The sequence below is a fragment of the Styela clava genome, chromosome 1 (assembly GCF_964204865.1).
Source record: "Styela clava chromosome 1, kaStyClav1.hap1.2, whole genome shotgun sequence".
Lineage (NCBI taxonomy): Eukaryota > Metazoa > Chordata > Ascidiacea > Stolidobranchia > Styelidae > Styela > Styela clava.
In genome coordinates this window covers 15,632,098-15,652,582 of record NC_135250.1, presented here as the reverse complement: position 1 = coordinate 15,652,582, position 20,485 = coordinate 15,632,098, and the positions used below count along the sequence as shown (strand labels likewise).

Genomic DNA, 20,485 nt, shown 5'->3' with positions numbered 1-20,485 from the left:
ATATGCAACTAAAAGCAATATAAGGCAAACAGTAAATCGAAAATATTTACAGCAAATGCAATTTAGGAGACACTTACGAAAAATTGATAAGGTCTAATGAGAAATACAAACAAACTATTACATCTATATAATGTACATAATAAAGAGGAAAAGATAAAACGGCCTGGTCATTGAAAATAATAGCGAACGTAGGTTAAGGGCAATAAGCTATCGCTCTCCACTCTGAACGATTTTTGAATCAACTATTAATGTAGCAGATACTCTCGGATTCCGACTCCTTGCACCTATTTTCGTTCGGGTTGATTGACGTTAGCCAGTGTAGGCCAGATCGTTACGGTAATAAAAAGTAAGCGATCTTAGTAGAAATTTCAATGGTTACCGGTGGCGGTACCCGTACTGGTATAAGAGGAGAGATATTCACCGATATATTTATTTTTCAGGTCTCTTTTAAAAGTGCAATATGCCAGGGATCTAATGGTAGTAGGTAAAGCGTATAGTATATATAGACAACGAAATGGATCTTCACTTATATTCCACTGTTTTCAAAAGATCCGGAACGTCGCGCAATGTGGATATCATCTATTGGCAGGACTGCTTGGTGTCAAGTCCAGAAGCCATCTTACTTGTGTTTCACTGTTTGCGGACAGCACTTCGTTGATGGTGAGTGATAATGTGCCCTTATCAATTTCTTTAAATATTCACAAGCTCCCTCATTTCAATGGAAAGCAGATGACAAACTACTGTTATTAGTAGGCCTAGGCGTGGGCCTACTTGCAGTTGCAGACTTGACTTGTGTAAGACAGTAAGGAATTGATAATCAATTGCTATAAGGTATTGTTTCCCTAATTAGCAGGTAATCTATTACTAAGTGTGAAAGGTTGAATAGATAACTAAAGTTTAACACCAGTGGTCATGCAAAAAATAACCAGAATTCAATTGAATTCGCCATCTAGGAATACGCTCGCCACCGCATCTCTGATCACCCTGGTAGTTTCACAGGTTTCAATCCCATGCGGGGATAGTTATGTGCGAGAGTATTGCAGCTCTACTCCCACCGAGGGTGGTTCACATGACCGCTGATCGGTTACGACCATTCCCCACCATCCAAGTCCATGCTTCTGAAAACAAATAACTGGCTCCCCCCAGATAAATCCTATCCTAATGGTCCTTGTACAACTGATCCAAAATGTCTTTTTATTGTCATTGGTAAAAAGATATGCTACCCGGAATCAAATTCATTTACGACTAGTGGCTGTGGTGGGATATGGACATAAATTTCACACTCCTTGATCGTTAGATTTTATGAAAACTCTATCTGTATCCATTATCTTACAGATATGGGTGCGACCATGGAATAGATGGATGGTAAAGTATAAGTTGCAACAAGACCACAGTGGCACAAGACCTCAGCTTGCGTGACTTGATAATACATCCTCAGTATCCATTTATTGATGCTTATCGTAATGACAAAGTAACTTTTGATTACTGTGGATTGGCGGAGATACAGTGTCCATTGTGCTTTTAACGAAAGCAACTTCAAGACGACCCTATCAAGAAAAAAAATTGTTTCGGTGGGTCTGGTAGTGAAGGTTTCAGTCTAACGTTGGACACCGATACTACAACCAGATACAGTTGCCAATGAAACTTAGCGAGGCGTAATTGCGACTTTGTGATCTGAAAGGAAATTCTGATGGGTAGCCGGCTAGCCGCAACCTTTTGTTTAAAGAATATTATGAGATATGACTTAAGAGTCTAAACTTTTATTTGAGAGGATAGTAATTAGTAACCCGAGTTAAGTTGCAAACGGTATTCATGGTACCAAATGTATCACACACTTTACAGTAATTATGAATTATATTTGAAAAATAAAGCACATCAAAAATGTATTTTTAAAAAACAATTGGTTTTATCTGCAGATACTAGGTTGATATTGAGATTGACCATTTCAATGCCAAATTTTCTTAAGTCAAAAGGCACACTTGATTCGCAAAGATTTGTGAATGCGCACAGTACACCAATTTGTCTATAAGTATAAGGATAAGATAACCTGGAAGTAACATTCCATAATTTAGAGTAAAAAATGTATCTGCCTCCACAGCCCTTTCAAATGGAAGACATGATGCCTCGGGGGTAATTTCTATCAAATATTTTACAGTAATATGATTCTAGTGAAAAAGGGTGTAGGCGGCTTTTTTAAAGTGTGGTAGGTCTAGTCGAAAGACACAAATGTTTATGCTAACAACTGCAAATTAATATTGCAACGCATACAAGTTAACAGAATTTGTTGAAATGGTCCTGCCTTTTGCCTTTCTTCAAAATCCCCCTTTTTCTAACTATTCTCTTTCTCTCTGGGGATGGCGAAAATTCAAATATCGGTGGGACATATAAGCAGCTGATAATGGGTTATCTTCCCTTTTTCCTGAAAATAAATTAAACACTAATCATCATTTGACAGTGCCAAGTTTGTGTATCAGATCAGTAATAAATTACCTGCTTCTGACCATTAATGAAGATTTCTTTCAATTTAAAACGCAACTATGCCTATCAATGGGTAGTTTTTAGGATAGAATTTATCTGTGGTTGGGGACAGATTGCAAGGTGCAACATCGTACGATTACCATTCTATGTCGGGATTAGTTAGCCAGTTATTTGTTTTAGAAGCATGGACTTGATGGTGGGGGATGTCGTAATCGACCAGCGGTCGTGTGAACCACCCTCAGTGGGAGGAGAGCTGCAAACCCCTCGCACATAACTATCCCCGCATGAGATTGAAACCTGTGAAACTACTAGGGGGATCAGAGATGCGGTGGCGAGCGTATTCTTAGATGGCGAATTCAATTGAATTCTGGTTATTTTTTGCAATAGCACTGGCGTTAAACTTTAGTTATCTATTCAACTTTTCACACTTACTAATAGATTACCTGCTAACTAGGGAAACAATGCCTTATGGCAATTATTGATCAATACCTTACACGAGTCAAGTCTGCAAGTAGGGCTACGCCTAGGCCTACCAATAACAGTAGTTTGTCATCTGCTTTCCATTGAAATGAAGGAGCTTATGAATATTTAAAAAAAAATGATAAAGGCACATTATGACTCACCATCAACGAAGTGCTGTCCGCAAACAGTGAAACACAAGTGAGATGGCTTCTGGACTTGACACCAAGCAGTCCTGCCAATAGATGATATCCACATTGCGCGACGTTCCGGATCTTTTGAAAACAGTGGAATATAACTGAAGATCCATTTCGTTGTCTATACTATACGTACAGCCAGCGGAACAATACGAAATAACCATTTTCAACAGCCAAACAAAACGGAAGGGTATAATCCGACTTGCAACTGACAGGAGCCAAATGGACGGTTTTGTTTTATTGCCGTCCAGTAAACAAGGTCACGTGACCCGTGCAAGTCCTCTATACAGCGAGTTTGAAAAAGTTTGCATGGAGAGAAGATATTTTTATTATCGCATAAACATAGCCCGCTAGTCAATTTATGATAGAAATGGCAAAAAGACCTCTTTTGCTCCAAAAAATGAGTGTCTTTCAATTACGGTCCCCACATTTACAAAAGACCAGTAGTAGTACATATAATAAAGTGTTAATACAGCGAGTTTGAAAAAGTTTGTATGGGTGGAAGAAACTTTAATTATCGTTTAAACATGGCCCTCTAGTCAATTAATGATAGAAATGGCAAAAAGACCTAATTTGCCCCAAAAAATGAGTGTCATGCAATTACGGGCCCCACATTTACACAAGACGAGCAGTAGTACATATAATAAAGTGTTAATACAGCGAGTTTGAAAAAGTGTTTATGAGCGGAAGATACTTTAATTATCGTTTAAACATGACCCGCTAGTCGATTAATGATAGAAATAACAAAAAGACCTCTTTTGCTCCAAAAAATGAGTGTCTTTCAATTACGTTCCCCACATTTACAAAAGACCAGTAGTAGTACATATAATAAAGTGTTTATACAGCGAGTTTGAAAAAATTTGTATGGGGGAAGATATTTTTATTCTCGTTTAAACATGGCCCGCTAGTCAATTAATGATAGAAATGTATTAGCTATTAGCTAAAACACTTTATTATATGTACTACTACTGGTCATTTGTAAATGTGGGGACCGTAATTGAAAGACACTCATTTTTTGGAGCAAAAGAGGTCTTTTTGCCATTTCTATCATAAAATGACTATCGGGCCATGTTTATGCGATAATAAAAATACCTTCCCACCATGCAAACTTTTTCAAACTCGCCTTATTAACACTTTATTATATTTCTACCACTGGTCTTGTGTAAATGAGGGGCCCGTAATTGCAAGACACTCATTTTTTGGGGCAAACTAGGTCTTGTTGCCATTTCTATCAAAAATTGACTATCGGGCCATGTTTAAGCGATTATAAAAATATCTTCCCCCCAAACAAACTTTTTCAAACTCGCTGTATTACCACTTTATTATATGTACTACTGCTGGTCTTGTGTAAATGTGGGGCCCGTAATTGCAAGACACTCATTTTTTGGAGCAAAAGAGGTCTTTTTGCTATTTCTATCATTAATTGACTAGCGGGCCATGTTTAAGCGATTATAAAAATATCTTCCCCCCATACAAACTATTTCAAACTCGCTGTATTAACACTTCATTATATGTACTACTGCTGGTCTTGTGTAAATAAGGGGACGGTAATTGTAAGACACTCATTTTTTGGGGCAAATTAGGTCTTTTTGCCATTTCTATCATTAATTGACTAGCGGGCCATGTTTAAACGAGAATAAAAATATCTTCCCCCATACAAATTTTTTCAAACTCGCTGTATTAACACATTATTATATGTACTACTACTGGTCTTTTGTAAATGTAGGGAACGTAATTGAAAGACACTCATTTTTTGGAGCAAAGGAGGTCTTTTTGCTATTTCTATCATAAATTGACTAGCGGGGGGGAAGATACTTTAATTATCGTTTAAACATGGCCCGCTAGTCAATTTATGATAGAAATGGCAAAAAGACCTATTTTGCCCCAAAAAAGGAATGTCTTACAATTACGGGCCCCCCATGTACACAAGACCAGCAGTAGTACATATAATAAAGTGTTAATACAGCGAGTTTGAAAAAGTTTGTATGGGGGGAAGATATTTTAATAAACGCCTAAACATGGCCCGCTAGTCAATTGATGATAGAAATAGCAAAAAGACCTCTCTTGCTCCAAAAAATGAGTGTCTTGCAATTACGGTCCCGACATTTACAAAAGACTAGTAGTAGTACATATAATAAAGTGTTAATACAGCGAGTTTGTATGGGGGGAAGATATTTTTATAATGGCTTAATCATGGCCCGATAGTCAATTTTTGATAGAAATGGCAAAAAGACCTATTTTGCCCCAAAAAATGAGTGTCTTGCAATTACGGGACCCTCATTTACACAAGACCAGCAGTATTACATATAATAAAGTGTTTATACACCGAGTTTGAAAAAGTTTGCATGGGGGAAGATATTTTTATAATCGCTTAAACATGGCCCTCTAGTCCAGGGTTTCCCAAACTAGGGGCCGAGAAACGAATTTTGGGGGCCGCAAAGAGAACACCAATTTCACACAAAGTACTATATTTGTTGTACTTTTTCAGACTATTGATTTGAAATACAATTATTAAAAATTGTGTAAAACAAAAATTTCACGATTATGAGTCATCATCATATCGTGTTTCCCCCAAAATAAGACAGTGTCTTCAATTTTCTCATATTTTAATCATTTTTAAAATTCAGGCTTGGTCTTATTTTCGGGGAAACAAGGTAGAATCAGCGCGCTTGCATACCAATGAATATCCTGATCGTAAGACCCGATTTGCGCGTGCTTGCATAACGATGCCGGCTTTATTCGTTAAGCTAGCGGTTCCCGAGGGCGATTCGCTAAGTGCGCCTCGAAAATCAGGATATTTGTGTTGAATATTAACTAATATATGATTGAATATTTTACATATTTTATTTATTCTGAATGTTTTATTGTTTCCCATTATTGCAAATGATCTGTATATAAATCAAATTCAATTTACCGTTCTATGTTGTTCACTTTCTGTTACGTAGGGTCTATTGTTACGTAACAGAAGAGATAAATCATACATGCTGCAATTTTGTAGGCTGCAGTTCAACCGAGATTATCGAACATAAGAAGAAAAGTTCAACCTTTTGCCTTTATTTATTTGGCCTACATGATTATAAACCTCAAAAAGCATGAGGAACACAGTAATGATGACAAAATTGTGTTTTATTTTGAGGCAGCATATTTTTCGTGTAGGTGCGCCGCGAGTTTTTTCCCTGATAATTTGGCGTCGCACATTTTGATTTTGATCAATAAGAGTGAGTAACAATTCCGGATAAGAACCATGCCGGCTGGATTTGCTATGCAGCAAAAAGCATTCGCACCCATTACACTGAATAATTTAGTAACGTTAATCTGAGTAAATTTGTGCTTGTTTTTGTTATTGAGTAGGCCTACTAAAAGTTGAGAATTACGGTAGCTGTGTCAATAAAATAGTAAAAATGCATATTTCGAACTGTTTACTATTATTAACGTGAACAAGGGCCGCAAAAAATTTTATTATATTAAAAGGGGCCGCGAGCTCAAAAGTTTGGGTAGCCCTGCTCTAGTAAATTAATGATAGAAATGGCAAAAAGACCTAATTTGCCCCAATAAATGAGTGTCTTGCAATTACGGGCCCCACATTTACACTAGACCAGCAGTAGTACATATAATAAAGTGTTTATACAGCGAGTTTGAAAATGTTTGTATGGGGGGGAAGATACTTTAATTATCGTTTAAACATGGCCCGCTAGTCAATTTATGATAGAAATGGCAAAAAGACCTATTTTGCCCCATAAAATGAGTATCTTACAATTACGGGCCCCTCATTTACACAAGACCAGCAGTAGTACATATAATAAAGTGTTAATACAGCAAGTTTGAAAAAGTTTGTATAGGGGGAAGATATTTTTATAATCGCCTAAACATGGCCCGCTAGTCGATTAATGATAGAAATGGCAAAATGACATTGTTCGCCCCTAAAAAAAGTGTCTTAGAATCAGGGTCCCCCATTTACACTTGGGGTAGAAGACACACTTATTGCATTGGATAATTAGTTAGTCTTAGTAGTAAGCCACCACAACACGTCAAGGTGCCAACTATCGTGGTGGTTTTCATCTCAAAACTGGCGACGATCGAGAGTGAAAACCCTTAACTTTGGCATATATTGCAAAAGGTAAAATAGACATCATTTGTGTGTCTATGAAGCCGATGGATCTGAAAAATAATTGGAGTTAGGCATATGGTGAATATATAACAAAAAAATTTAGCATCGATTGCACTTCTCGCAATGCCATTCAATTTTGCAATCTTCCAGTGCCTCAGTTGGCACAGGAGTATTGCAACATTCCGGGTGGTACCATTCCAAACATGAAGTGCATTCTATTATAGTCTGATTTTGTATGTAGGGCAGTCGGCAGTTACAAAATATCTAAATATTCATGAATTTCGTATTAGTTTTATTGTGGTTTCGGTCGATATCAAAATTTGGTGAGAATCGTTTAGAACTTATGCCATCATAAATCTTTTTTCGCAGATTTTTCTCATCGAAAACTATATCCTCTGGTCTAATTCTTTCGCATAAAGCTATGCAAAAACTTATTGCAAAGGGTCCGCATGATGCACCTAACGTTTGTTGCTGGACGGGAGGAAATTCAATCTGTAGTTTGTTTGTTCCTAATGTTGGCCGCATGAGAAGCGAAATAGCATATTTGTCATTTTCTGTGTATTCCAAGTACAAACTATCATAGATTTGAATGGTATTCTGATTGAACAAAAATATGTTTGACGCAGCTACCCAGTGATTATCATGCACGAACAGAATTTGAATAAATTTTTTGAAAGGAGCGTAGACCTTTGGGCCAGATATTGTGGTATAAAGTGTCGTGCTTTGAAGGCCGTCAGCATTCGGGTACTGCGATGAAAAAATTAGCGATGCGGTATTTATAATGTCCGATGTGAACCAATCCCTCCGGAAATTAGTATTGGAGCTCAATATTCCAAAGTCAACGTTGGACATATGTACCAAGTTTCGAAAATCAATTTTGGATGACCTAAATCGCAATGCCATTGACTGAGAAGACCCCTCACATATTATTTCCGTTTCCAATACATCATTATCAAGCAATTCTATTGGGCAAGAAGCTTTCAAAGGTCTAGACGGTGGCTGTAAATATATACCTTTCGATTTATCATTACCCATATTTCTACATCTTTTACCCCATTTCTCAATTTCTTGGTCAATTTGGTCTCTGTTTTCGACTTTCCTTTTTTTGGGACGAACAATCAATTTATCCTGATATTCCCTAATTAGGGAATCATGAAGTTGATCATACACTACAGCGATCTCGTCAAGACGTTTAAACCGCCTGTTGTTGAAACGAGTACGCTTTAGCTCCTGTTGACTTTTCTCCACGATTCCCTGTGTTCGATTATCTTTTGCTAAGTTCTGTTTGTTAGAGACCGATGATTTTGCGTAAAAATGCTTATACTTTTCATAGCCTATTGTTGTACCAAACCTGCCTAAATCACCTACTAGCAAAGCGCCCCATAGACAAATTTTGGGTACATAAAACGTTTTAAATTTAGTCATTACTTCCGGACATTAAAAAAAGAGTTAGAACCACAAAAACCCGCGTCAGTAGCAATTTTTGTAGCTCTAGCAATATCCAGATATAGTAATTCGGTAAAAGGATTACTCTCACATCAGTCTGCGTCTGGTAAAAGTTCACCCGATGCTTCATGATCGAAAACACATTCGGGTGGGGGTGGAATATTCTGTTTTTCGATACGCTTTTTCAAGTACGACCAACTATTATCAGCAAGATTCGAATTCAGGGATATCAATAATATTGTCAAATGATAAATAATTTTACGAAGTTTTTTTTTTTCCTTGCAGCAAACAAGCAACCCAAATATATGCATGAATTCCCGCTTTACTTTTGGAACCCTACACGCCAATTGCTCAAAATTTTCCATGGTATGGCTGGTGCATAGGTGAAGGAAGGGTCGGGAATGCATATCCAAATTTGCACTGCCTTGAATGACCGAATAACAGCGTGATATGTAGGCCTCTAAACTTTCGCGCATGTTTACCTGAATTATCGACTTAATGAGGGCCATACTACCATCACATATAAAAACTTTTGCGGGAAATCGTTTGGTCAATTTGGAAACATCAGAACGGAATTGTGACATCTATCACCTTAAAGGAATATGCAGTGCGGTAACCTACCAGTACCATACCTGTAGGCCTGATATTCGATCGCGGGACCGCCTGAAATAATTTAAAAACAGTGTTCCGTGATTTTTGACCTCACAATCACTAACGATTAGATTTATCTTGATACATTGTAACCATGTTTCCCATGTGGCGAAACATCACTGTCCATCGGCTAAATGTTTGATTGAAACATCAGCGCAACAGTTATTACAAGATGGAATTTTATAATTTCGCACATCCCCAAACGTGTCGTTGGAAATGAAGTTTCAGTAAACAGAACGGTTGGTGATGAGCACAGACAATTTCAAAAAAACTGGGAAATGCAATATTTCTTTGTTGAGCATAGGAGCATCCCGACATGTTTTATTCGCACAGTTAAAGTTGCAGTGCACAAGGAATACAGTTTAAACGAGTTGCTAAGCTTTTATTTTGGAAAACCTGATGCGGACTCATCCAGACTCCGCCCCAGCGGCCCACAAGTAAATTGAGTTCGAGACCCCTGCATTAAACAAAATAAGCACATGCACCACAGTTAGTTGGCCGCACAGTTAAAGTTGCAGTGCACAAGGAATACAGTTTAAACGAGTTGCTAAGCTTTTATTTTGGAAAACCTGATGCGGACTCATCCAGACTCTGCCCCAGCGGCTCACAAGTAAATTGAGTTTGAGACCCCTGCATTAAACAATATAAGCACATGCACCACAAAAATTTTATAGCAGAATTTTATATAGTTTATCGGTGTTTATTGAAATATTACGAGTCCACCAGACAACTCAAAGTTCAAAATGTTCGCTTCTCTCGTCTTCAAGTATAATATTAACCTTCTTTACTAAAATAAACACCGAAACTTATTTATTGGACTGGAAATGGGCCTATGAGTCGTTTTCCTAAATTCTTGATGTTTTTTCTTCCTAGTATTCTCCTTGTTGCTGCATTTTTGTTTTAAATTTTTTTTTTTCTTTTCAACTATTGGACCAATGAACAATTCCGCGATTGCATTTCAACGATCCAGTAGTCAGCGAAGTCGGGAGTTTTTCAATAAGGTAGACCAGGATGGATCAAAGCCGTCATGCTGATACATTCCGTGCGGCCCACAGAACAATTTTAGCGAATCTTCTCCCCATAAAAACTTTTTCAAACTCGATGTATTAACACTTTATAATATGTACTACTACTGGTCTTTTGTAAATGTGGGGACCGTAATTGCAGACACTCATTGTTTGAAGCAAAAGAGGTCTTTTTGCCATTTCTATTCAAAAATTAACTATCGGGCCATGTTTGGGCCATTATAAAAATATCTTCCCCCTATACAAACTTTTTCAAACTCGCTGTATTAACACTTTAATACATGTACTACTACTGGTCTTTTGTAAATGTGGGGACCGTAATTGCAAGACACTCATTTTGGGGGCAAATTAGGTCTTTTTGACATTTCTATCATTAATTGACTAGCGGGCCATGTTTAAACGATAATTAAAGTATCTTCCCCTCATAAACACTTTTTCAAACTCGCTATATAAACACTTTATTATATGTACTACTGCTGGTCTTGTGTAAATGTGGGGCCCGTAATTGCATGACACTCATTTTTTGGGGCAAATTAGGTCTTTTTGCCATTTTTATCAATAATTGACTAGCGGGCCATGTTTGAGCGATTATAAAAATATCTTCCCCCCATACAAACATTTTCAAACTCGCTGTATAAACACTTTATTATATGTACTACTGCTGGTCTTGTGTAAATGAGGGGCCCGTAATTGTAAGACACTTATTTTTTGGAGCAAAAGAGGTCTTTTTGCTATTTCTATCATTAATTGACTAGCGGGCCATGTTGAAGCGATTATAAAAATATCTTCCCCCCATACAACCTTTTTCAAACTCGCTGTATTAACACTTTATTATATGTAATACTACTGGTCTCGTGTAAATGTGGGGCCCGTAATTGCAAGACACTCATTTTTAGGGGCAAATTAGGTCTTTTTGACATTTCTATCATAAATTGACTAGCTGGCCATGTTTATGCGATAATAAAAATATCTTCCCCCCATACAAACTTTTCAAACTCGCTGTATTAACACTCTATTATATGTACTACTACTGGTCTTGTGTAAATGTGGGGCCCGTAATTGCAAGACACTCATTTTTAGGGGCAAATCAGGTCTTTTTGCCATTTCTATCATAAATTGATAAGCAGGTCATGTTTAAACGAGAATAAAAATATCTTCCCCCCATACAAACTTTTTGAAACTCGTTGTATAAACACTTTATTATATGTACTACTGCTGTTTATGTATAAATGGAGAGAACCATGATTGTAAGACACATCTTTTTGGGGGCAAGATAGGTCTTTTTACCAATTTTATTGAAAATTGACGACTGGGACAGGTTTAAACGATAATAAGTATCTTTTCATCTAACCAATCTTTGTCAAACTTGTTGTGTTTACTTCCTATTATAAGCACTTATACTTATCTTTCTTATACTAAGCGGATATATTTGCGAGACACTTATATTTGGGGGAGAACTGTGATTTTTTGGCATTTATTCACAGTTTTTATGATTAATCTGGCTACGCATAAAGCATCAGCTGATTTTGCATCGATGCTTTTTCCGTAAACTCTCGCATCGCTCAATTGAAATCTGAGTTCTGGCAACGGTGATCGGCGCGTTCAAAAACGAGAGAGATGTCTGCTAGGGTAACTTTGATAGTGACGTAATAGGGGCCACCAAAGTATGCGGATGGTGTCCAAACGCCAGAAGATCACTCGAAACCGAGCAAGCTATTTCTCTCTGTAAAAACTGTTGAGCCAGCCCAACTGGAAGTACATGTGGTACTAAACTTTACTAGACCCCACAAGTACTTCCAGTGAGTATAGCATAACGAATTTTGCATATGTTATTCTTATCCCCCACCTGACTATGCCATCCAAAAATTACGTCACCATCACGTCATGGGGCTTGCCAAAGTACAAGCTTACAATATCATTACATAGGATAGAATTTACATATTTATCCCGAGGGAGAGGAAAGTCGACGGCTTAATCATATGGCGAACCACGGCCTCTCGTCCCGTTACCAGTCCAGGTCGGGTATGGTATTAAATAGCCAGTTATTTTTGTTTTCGAAAGCATGGACTTGATGGAAGAGGAAGCCGTAACCAACCAGCGGTTACATGAACCACCCTACGGCGGCAAGGAGTCCAGCGATCCTCTCGCACATGATCATCCCCGCATAAGATTCGAACCTGCGATCCCATGAAGGGTAATCAGAGATTCGGTAGCGAGCGTATTCCTAACGCTTAGCACGATCAAAGTGACTTTATAGCAGTGCTCGTCAACCTTTTTTTCAATAGTACACCCTTTTAACACTTTCTCTAAATCTGGTACACCCCGTCCATCCTATATTTTTAAACGTAAAAAACTCATTGTTTTTTAGATGTTTATGTCGGCGCAATAGTTATTATTAATCAATGTGAACGTTGCTCTTTGATTCCATCGGGCATTTGTGCAAAGCGAGGTATTAACCTTGTTTCTAGTGCCCCTTTCATTAGAGCAGTGGTTATCAACCTTTTACTGACAACGTACCATTTTGGTATTCCCAAAGTATGTGAACCAAAATGGCAGACACTGCAACGTAGTATGTGTACCCGGTTAGAGTTAGGCCATCATTTTATTCCAATTTTCCTCATTTTTGTTCTATTACGAGTTCGGGGACTAGCCAAGTGACTTCCTTAGTATTTATACCTGAAATCATGGTCTTACCCTAACCTGGTACACATATTACGTTCCGCTATCTTGGTTCACATACTTCGGGAGTATCACCATTTTTGTTTTTTTACTCCGGCCGCGTACCACCAACAAATCCCCTTTTTGGGTACAGAGAACAAAACCATAAGAATGATAGCGGCAGTATGGAAGAAATAAAAAACTTAATTATTGGACCATAAAATTGTAGCTTATGTTTATCAATCAACACATATAACAGATAGCAATAGTATCATCCGTATGATGTATGAAACCGCTATCAAGCTATCATCTCTCTACGCGCCGACCATTCCCGTCGAACGCTCCATTCGTTGCCGTTTTTCAATGCATTTTGGATGTAAAATGCAACACGGGCGAAAACATGCCCGTCTCGCTTCAATTTGTGGTAGTACTATAAACTCGTTCAGCGAATACATACAGTATGGAATGAACGATAAAAAGAAAGCGTTGCTGGCATAACTTAGTCAACTCTAAAGTTAATTGTTGCAATGATTCAAAGCTGCTCGCTGAGAACCACTGCATTAGAGCATAGGTTCTCAAAGTGCTCCGTGCGGATCCCCAGGGCTCCGCGAGAGAAACCCAGGGGCTCCGCAAGCTATTCGATTACTTTTCAAAATACTGACTTGGCTAATGCTGTAACTGTTCGAGGAAGCAATAACAGCTTTGATAAAATTTGACAACAATATAGCCTCGAAATATGGCAAAGAGGCGGAATTAAAAAACGACATTATTTATAAGCAGGAGCGCAGCCATGATTCTTAAGAGGGAGGGGGTTCAAAATTGGAATAGGAAATTTCCGCGCAACATTCTTCTCAATTAAAAAAAAGGATAACGAGATTTCTTTTGCGTAAAATATTCAATCCATGACCGATGCGAGCATTTAAAGCGTCTTGCCGTTTTAATTTAATTGTGCTCATCGTTACTCACGTTTGATTCGAGATTACTATTAGGATTACTAAAATGAAAGATTACTATTCTAAAATAACATAAAATACGTGATAAACTGCCAACTATAGACAAATTGGATTCGTATTTTTGCGATCTTGGGATTTGTCAAACTTGATTTGTTCCTTCGCACTCGAGATTATTTTTAAGCAAGATATCGCGTTTAAAAATTCACAAGGCAAAATACGAACGATTGAAATTTATTTTATTGCATGCGGCTCCGTCGGTAGTTTCAAAATGAAAAAAGATACTCGGACATCGCGCGCACAATTGACTGTGTTTCGATTTCGCAGTTACTACGATGAATAACCAAAGAAAACATAACATAACACCAAATTTTGTGATTAACAATGTTTATAAAAGCGTTTTGAAGTCTGCTGAAACCAAACTTATAGTGTGATCTTCCATTTTAAGTTTTAATATTTTAGAATGCCGCTTTTCAATCAAGAAACTTGAGGGGCGGATTTACCTCTTTATTAATTATTATTTTTAGCATTGAGTCGCCGATGACCATAATATGTTTTTCACATTGAACACATAATTCCCCACGCGAACACAAAAAAGCAATTATTGTCGTTGTTGTGGAACAATACATGTTTATGTATGCCAGAATAAATTTTCGATTTAGGGAGAATAAACACCGGCGTAAAGATGTTTAATGTTCACAAACACGCCATGCTGACGAAAACAATCGGCAATTGTAACAAAATGCAATCGCGCACGTTATTAGCGCCCTTTCAAGTCTTTCGAAAATGTCAAAAGGGTCAAGATTCGACCTCTAATTCATTAATATGTTTGCCAAGTGTCAAATTTACAGCTTTAGTATATATAATTTATCTTAGAAATTTAGATTTATTTATGACTTGTATTAACCCTATTTAAAAAGGTTTAGCGTTTAAATTAAGTAAAGTACTTTTAACTTACTTAGGAATATTCATCGGAAAGTAAGAATTTTAACATATATTTTGGGGCACCGTGAATGATAGTCAACCTTTTCAAGGGCTCCGCAACACGAAAAGTTTGAGAACCCCTGCATTAGAGTATCTGAATCAGGACCATCCAACCTTTTTAGCGTCGCGGGCCACTTTCACACGCGGAAATTCATTGCGACCCGCAAACGTTTATAAAACAAGAGAGCTACGCACAAATATATGGACACGTTGGACCAGAGCGAATCAGTCCTTACCGGTACCTTTGACGCTACCGGTACCCTCCAAAAAGTTCTGAATTTCCAGTAGCAAGAATTTTGCAGAATCAAAACGTACAGCCAGTCATGACACTGACTAAAATCCGTGTTCCCATGGATAAAAAATAATACAGCAAAATTTCAGACGAAATATCAAATTTCATAGAATTCACGCAAAATTTTGAAATAAATAAAAGTAATAGCCTTCTAGCGAAAAAATTAATCTTTAACCACTGAAAATTTCAAAGCAATTGGTCCAGTATTCGAAGAGAAAAGCGACTTTTTAAAAACGTGTCAAAGAACAAGAACAACATAATATTGAAACGATCGTTATGTCCACTACGTGTCCAAAATCTTGAACACCGGCCAAGACGCCAAAATTGAGTGTCATATATGCAGTTACTGTTCTAATGTCTGGTAACAGGTGGCCTGGACAGGGGACGTTCAAACAAAGTACATGACGATTGAATTTACTTAGATGTATATTGTGACCAGCGCCGGATTAACCATTAAACAATATAAACACGTGCATTTTAGGGCAGAATTTTATATAGTTTATCGATGTTTATTAAAGTATTACGATTTCACCAGACGACTCAAACTTCAAAATGTTTGCTTATTTTTCGTCTTCAAGTATCATATTAATCTTCTTTGTGTACCTTTTCCAGAGCCTCGACTTCCTTGTTTACATCGTGACATTGGCCAATCAGCAAGAGGCAAAAAGTGACGTAACAATGCACCCTTTTCGCATCCGCTCAGACACTTCTCTCACTCAGACAGATTTTCAGGCGTGGTCGTAAACATTATCTCGTTTTCGCGTTTTTGGACTTTATTCATTAGTTTTCAGTTGTGTTTCAGAAATTTAAATATAAATCAGATAATTCAATGATCACTCTGTCTTCCTAGGAGTTTTATTTTAATTGCAGTAATAAAAAATTAGTGTAGAAATAGCTGTGATTGACTAGGCTAAAATTCTTTACCGGTACTTTCAAAAAACAGATTGTTGTATGCGGTATGTTAGTTGGTTGTATGATGAATCATAATGATGGTTTAAAACACATACCTCATTTTACAGGCGCCAACTCGCAAAACCACTCCTAAAATAAGGCCAGAAAATTTTGCAATGGTAAAATATAGGCAGAATTTTTCGGGGGTAAAAGGTCGGCGAAAGGTCCAATAAAAATAAACATTGAAAGTCGTTCTTTAGACACGAAATGGGCCTAGGCTATAAGTTGTCCTCTCAAATTGTTGTTGTTTTTTCTTCTTAGCATTCTCCTTGTTGCTGCATTTTTGTTTTAAAAAAATTTCTTTTTTCTTCAACAATTGGACCAATGAATATTTGCACTATGTGGCGGTTCCACGATTGCATTTCAACGATCTAGTGGTCAGCGAAGTCGGGAGTTTTTTGATAAGGTAGACCAGTGCAACGGTACGACTTAACCGGAATACCGGTAGGTGCTCGCCACTGATACAGTCTAGTAATACTGTAATAATTAGTTCAGAAGATCCAATGTGCTGCAAGGACACACAAATAGGTTCGAAGTTCACGATGCAAACGAAGAGACTTTATTAAAATAGTGTAAAATCCACGCTTAAAGCAGAAGAGCGAACACTGCGTACGCATCACAGTTCACATATGCAGTGGTGGTTGGAGTCGAGTTACTGGATCAAACTATCGGGCGAATTAGGGCTCAGACTCCAAACACCAATGCATATACATTAACTAGACAAGAAAAACAAATGAAATAAAAAAACAATAAAAAATAGAACAATCCAGTCCCGCCACACCAGGGTGGCCCAAACCCTGTCATGCTGATACATTCCGTGCGGCCCACAGAACAAATTTAACGTATATTTGTATCTAATAGAAGAACGTTTTTGAACGTTTTTTATTAGGTATTCCAACTGGGGTTGGAATCCCGAGATTCAAACCCTTTTTCTAACGCTTTGTGACTTTATTTTAGTAAAAGCACTTCTCTGTTTTCAAGCGTCGGCCATGTGACAGCAGTGACGAAACGCAGAGCCGACTTAACGAACTTGGTTGGTATTTGACGATGGCACTAAGCTTGCTCACGCTGCAAGTTTTTAAATTACTCAAATATATACAACAATTCGTAATGAAATGTGTCACAAGAAAGGTGACATAAGGAAAATTAATTTTAAAATAACTGAAGGCTGTATGTATCTTCTTTAAAAGAACGTCGGCCATGCAACATAATAATAGTCTGATTAGAACGGTAAACTCTCGTTGTTTATTAAATTTAAAGTAAGTAAACTCGCGATCTTTCGATCACTTTTGGGTTTTCTCCAACTTGCGGCCCGCGAGACCTTCTCAAAAGTTTTTGCGGTCCTTCAACCTAGCAACCTTGGACCACTCTGAGGTAGACTACTAGCACCGGTAAAATTTCAAACTACAGTTGTCACTTGTATACTTTGGTATTTCGATTCACGTTGAGACTGGAGGCATGAATCTTTATTGTCACACTTCCTCAGGATTAGAGCTCAACCGATATATCGGCCCGATATTGCATGTTTGCCGATATATCATATCGGCAGTAAACAGCCAATATATATATCGTCTATGGAGGACTTGCATGGGTCACGTGACTTTGTTTACTGGACGGCAATAAAACGTTTGTCAGTTGCAAGTCGGATTATACGTTTCCGTTTTGTTTGGCTGTTGAAAATGGTTATTTCGTATTGTTCCGCTGGCTGTACGTATAGTATAGAGCAGGGGTCGGGAACCCATGGTTCGCGAGCCATATATGGCTCTTTTGGTGACGGCATATGGCTCTCAGAAAAATCTAATATCCCAAGACTAAGCTTACTATTGTTACGAGATTTCAAACTCTTTTATATCCAAATTTGGCAGGAAATTCCCAATACGTTTGAGAACGCGCGTCCAGCACATGTCTATGTTATGTAAGATAATTACCAGACAGGCACTGTGACAAACAAGGGGATTCTGGAACATATATTGTGACATCACAAAGCGATAGAGTTTTAAAAACACTACGGAGATGCCTAAACGAAAAAGTAGATTTCAACTTGGAATGCATGTGAGCAACCGTTCAAGGCCCGCAGCGACTACATGTAGCATCAGAAATCACATTAAATGTACATTGACATTGTATGTGTTGACTTTTGAGTGAACATTTCATGCCTGATTAAGTGAAGAAATGTTATATGGCTCGCACGGAAATGCAATTAAAAATATGTATATTTTATGGCTCTCTTGACCAAAAAGGTTCCCGACCCCTGGTATAGAGTCTATAGACAACGAAATGGATCTTCAGTTATATTCCACTGTTTTCAAAAGATCCGCAACGTCGCGCTATGTGGATATCATCTATTGGCAGGACTTATTGGTGTCAAGTTCAGAAGCCATCTCACTTGTGTTTCACTGTCTGCGGACAGCACTTCGTTGATGGTGAGTTATAATGTGCCGTTATCAATTTTTTTAAATATTCATAAGCTCCTTCATTTCAATGGAAAGCAGATGACAAACTACTGTTATTGGTAGGCCTAGGCGTAGGCCTACTTGCATACTTGACTCGTGTAAGGTATTGCTCAATAATTGCCATAAGGTATTGTTTCCCTAGTTAGCAGGTAATCTATTAGTAAGTGTGAAAAGTTGAATAGATAACGAAAGTTTAACGCCAGCACTAAGGCAAAAAACTAACCAGAATTCAATTGAATTCTCCATCTAAGAATACGCTCGCCACCGCATCTCTGATCCCCCTGGGAGTCTCACAGGTTCCAATCCCATGCGGGGATAGCTATGTGCGAAGGGGTTGCAGCTCTCCTCCCACTGAGGGTGGTTCACACGACCGCTGGTCGATTACGACATCCCCCACCATCAAGTACATGCTTCAAAAACAAATAACTGGCTAACTAATCCCGACAGAATGGTAATCGTACGATGTTGCACCTTGCAATCTGTCCCCAATCGCAGATAAATTCTATCCTAATAACTACCCATTGGTAGGCATAGTTGCGTTTTAAATTGAAAGAAATCTTCATTAATGATCAGAAGGTGTTGTCTGATTGTTTTGTTAGTTAGCAGGTAATTTATTACTGATCTGATACACAAACTTGGCACTGTCAAATGATGATTAGTGTTTAATTTATTTTCAGGAAAAAGGGAAGATAACCCATTATCAGCTGCTTATATGTCCCATCGATATTTGAATTTTCGCCATCCCCAGAGAGGAAGAGAATAGTTAGAAAAAGGGGGATTTTGAAGAAAGACAAAAGGCAGGACCATTTCCACAAATTCTGTTAACTTGTATGCGTTGCAATATTAATTTGCAGTTGTTAGCATAAACATTTAATGTGTCTTTCGACTAGAACTAACACACTTTAACAAAAAAAGCCGCCTACACCCCTTTTTACTAGAACCATAATACTGTAAAATATTTGATAGAAATTACCACCCAAGGCATCATATCTTCCATTTGAAAGGGCTGTAGAGGCAGATACATTTTTTACTCTAAATTATGGAATGTAACTTCCAGGTTATCTTATCCTTGCTTATAGATATCTTGAGGTTAGTGACTGCAACAGACCCATGCATGCCACACTGAAAATTCTCTTGTGTACCCATAAAATAAGGCTGTTGGAGCCTTCAGACCTTGAAAACAGTCGAATCTGAGCACGATGGATTCATGTGAATCACGTAATATGCATTTAGAGGCAAAAATATCCCATCCTGAGCAGCACCGTTCCACAACCTCCTGCCTATGGAATCGAAACATTAGACAAATTGGTGTACTGTGCGCATTCACAAATCTTTGCGAATCAAGTGTGCCTTCTGACTAAAGAAAATTTAGCATTGAAGTGGTCAATCTCAATATCAACCTAGTATCTGCATATAAAACCAATTGTTTTTTAAAAATACATTTTTGATGTGCTTTATTTTTCAAATATAATTTATAATTACTGTAAAGTGTGTGATATATTTGGTACCATGAATACTATTTGCAAATTAGCTTGGGTTACACCCCTCTCAAATAAAAGTTTAGACTCTTAGTCATATCTCATAATATTCTTTAAACAAAAGGTTGCGGCTAGCCGGCTACCCATCAGATTTTCCTTTCAGATCACAAAGTCGCAATTACGCCTCGCTAAGTTTCATTGGCAACTGTATCTGGTTGTAGTATCGGTGTCCAACTTTAGACTGAAACCTTCACTACCAGACCCACCGAAACAATTTTTTTTCTTGATAGGGTCGTCTTGAAGTTGCTTTCGTTGAAGCACAATGGACACTTTATCTCCACCAATCCACAGTAAT

General features: G+C 37.8%; 1 long non-coding RNA gene across 3 annotated transcripts; it reads left to right on the top strand.

Moving 5' to 3' along the window:
* Positions 1–441: 441 nt before the first annotated feature.
* LOC144425094 (uncharacterized) lies at positions 442–20,039 on the top strand. 3 transcript variants are annotated; one of them, XR_013477261.1, is made up of 2 exons: positions 442–660; positions 19,330–20,039. It is a non-coding gene; the product is annotated as an uncharacterized LOC144425094 (long non-coding RNA). The 3 variants fall into 3 exon arrangements; XR_013477262.1 differs by lacking the exon at positions 19,330–20,039 and adding an exon at positions 1,336–2,710; XR_013477259.1 differs by lacking the exon at positions 442–660 and adding an exon at positions 17,943–18,622.
* Positions 20,040–20,485: the final 446 nt, after the last annotated feature.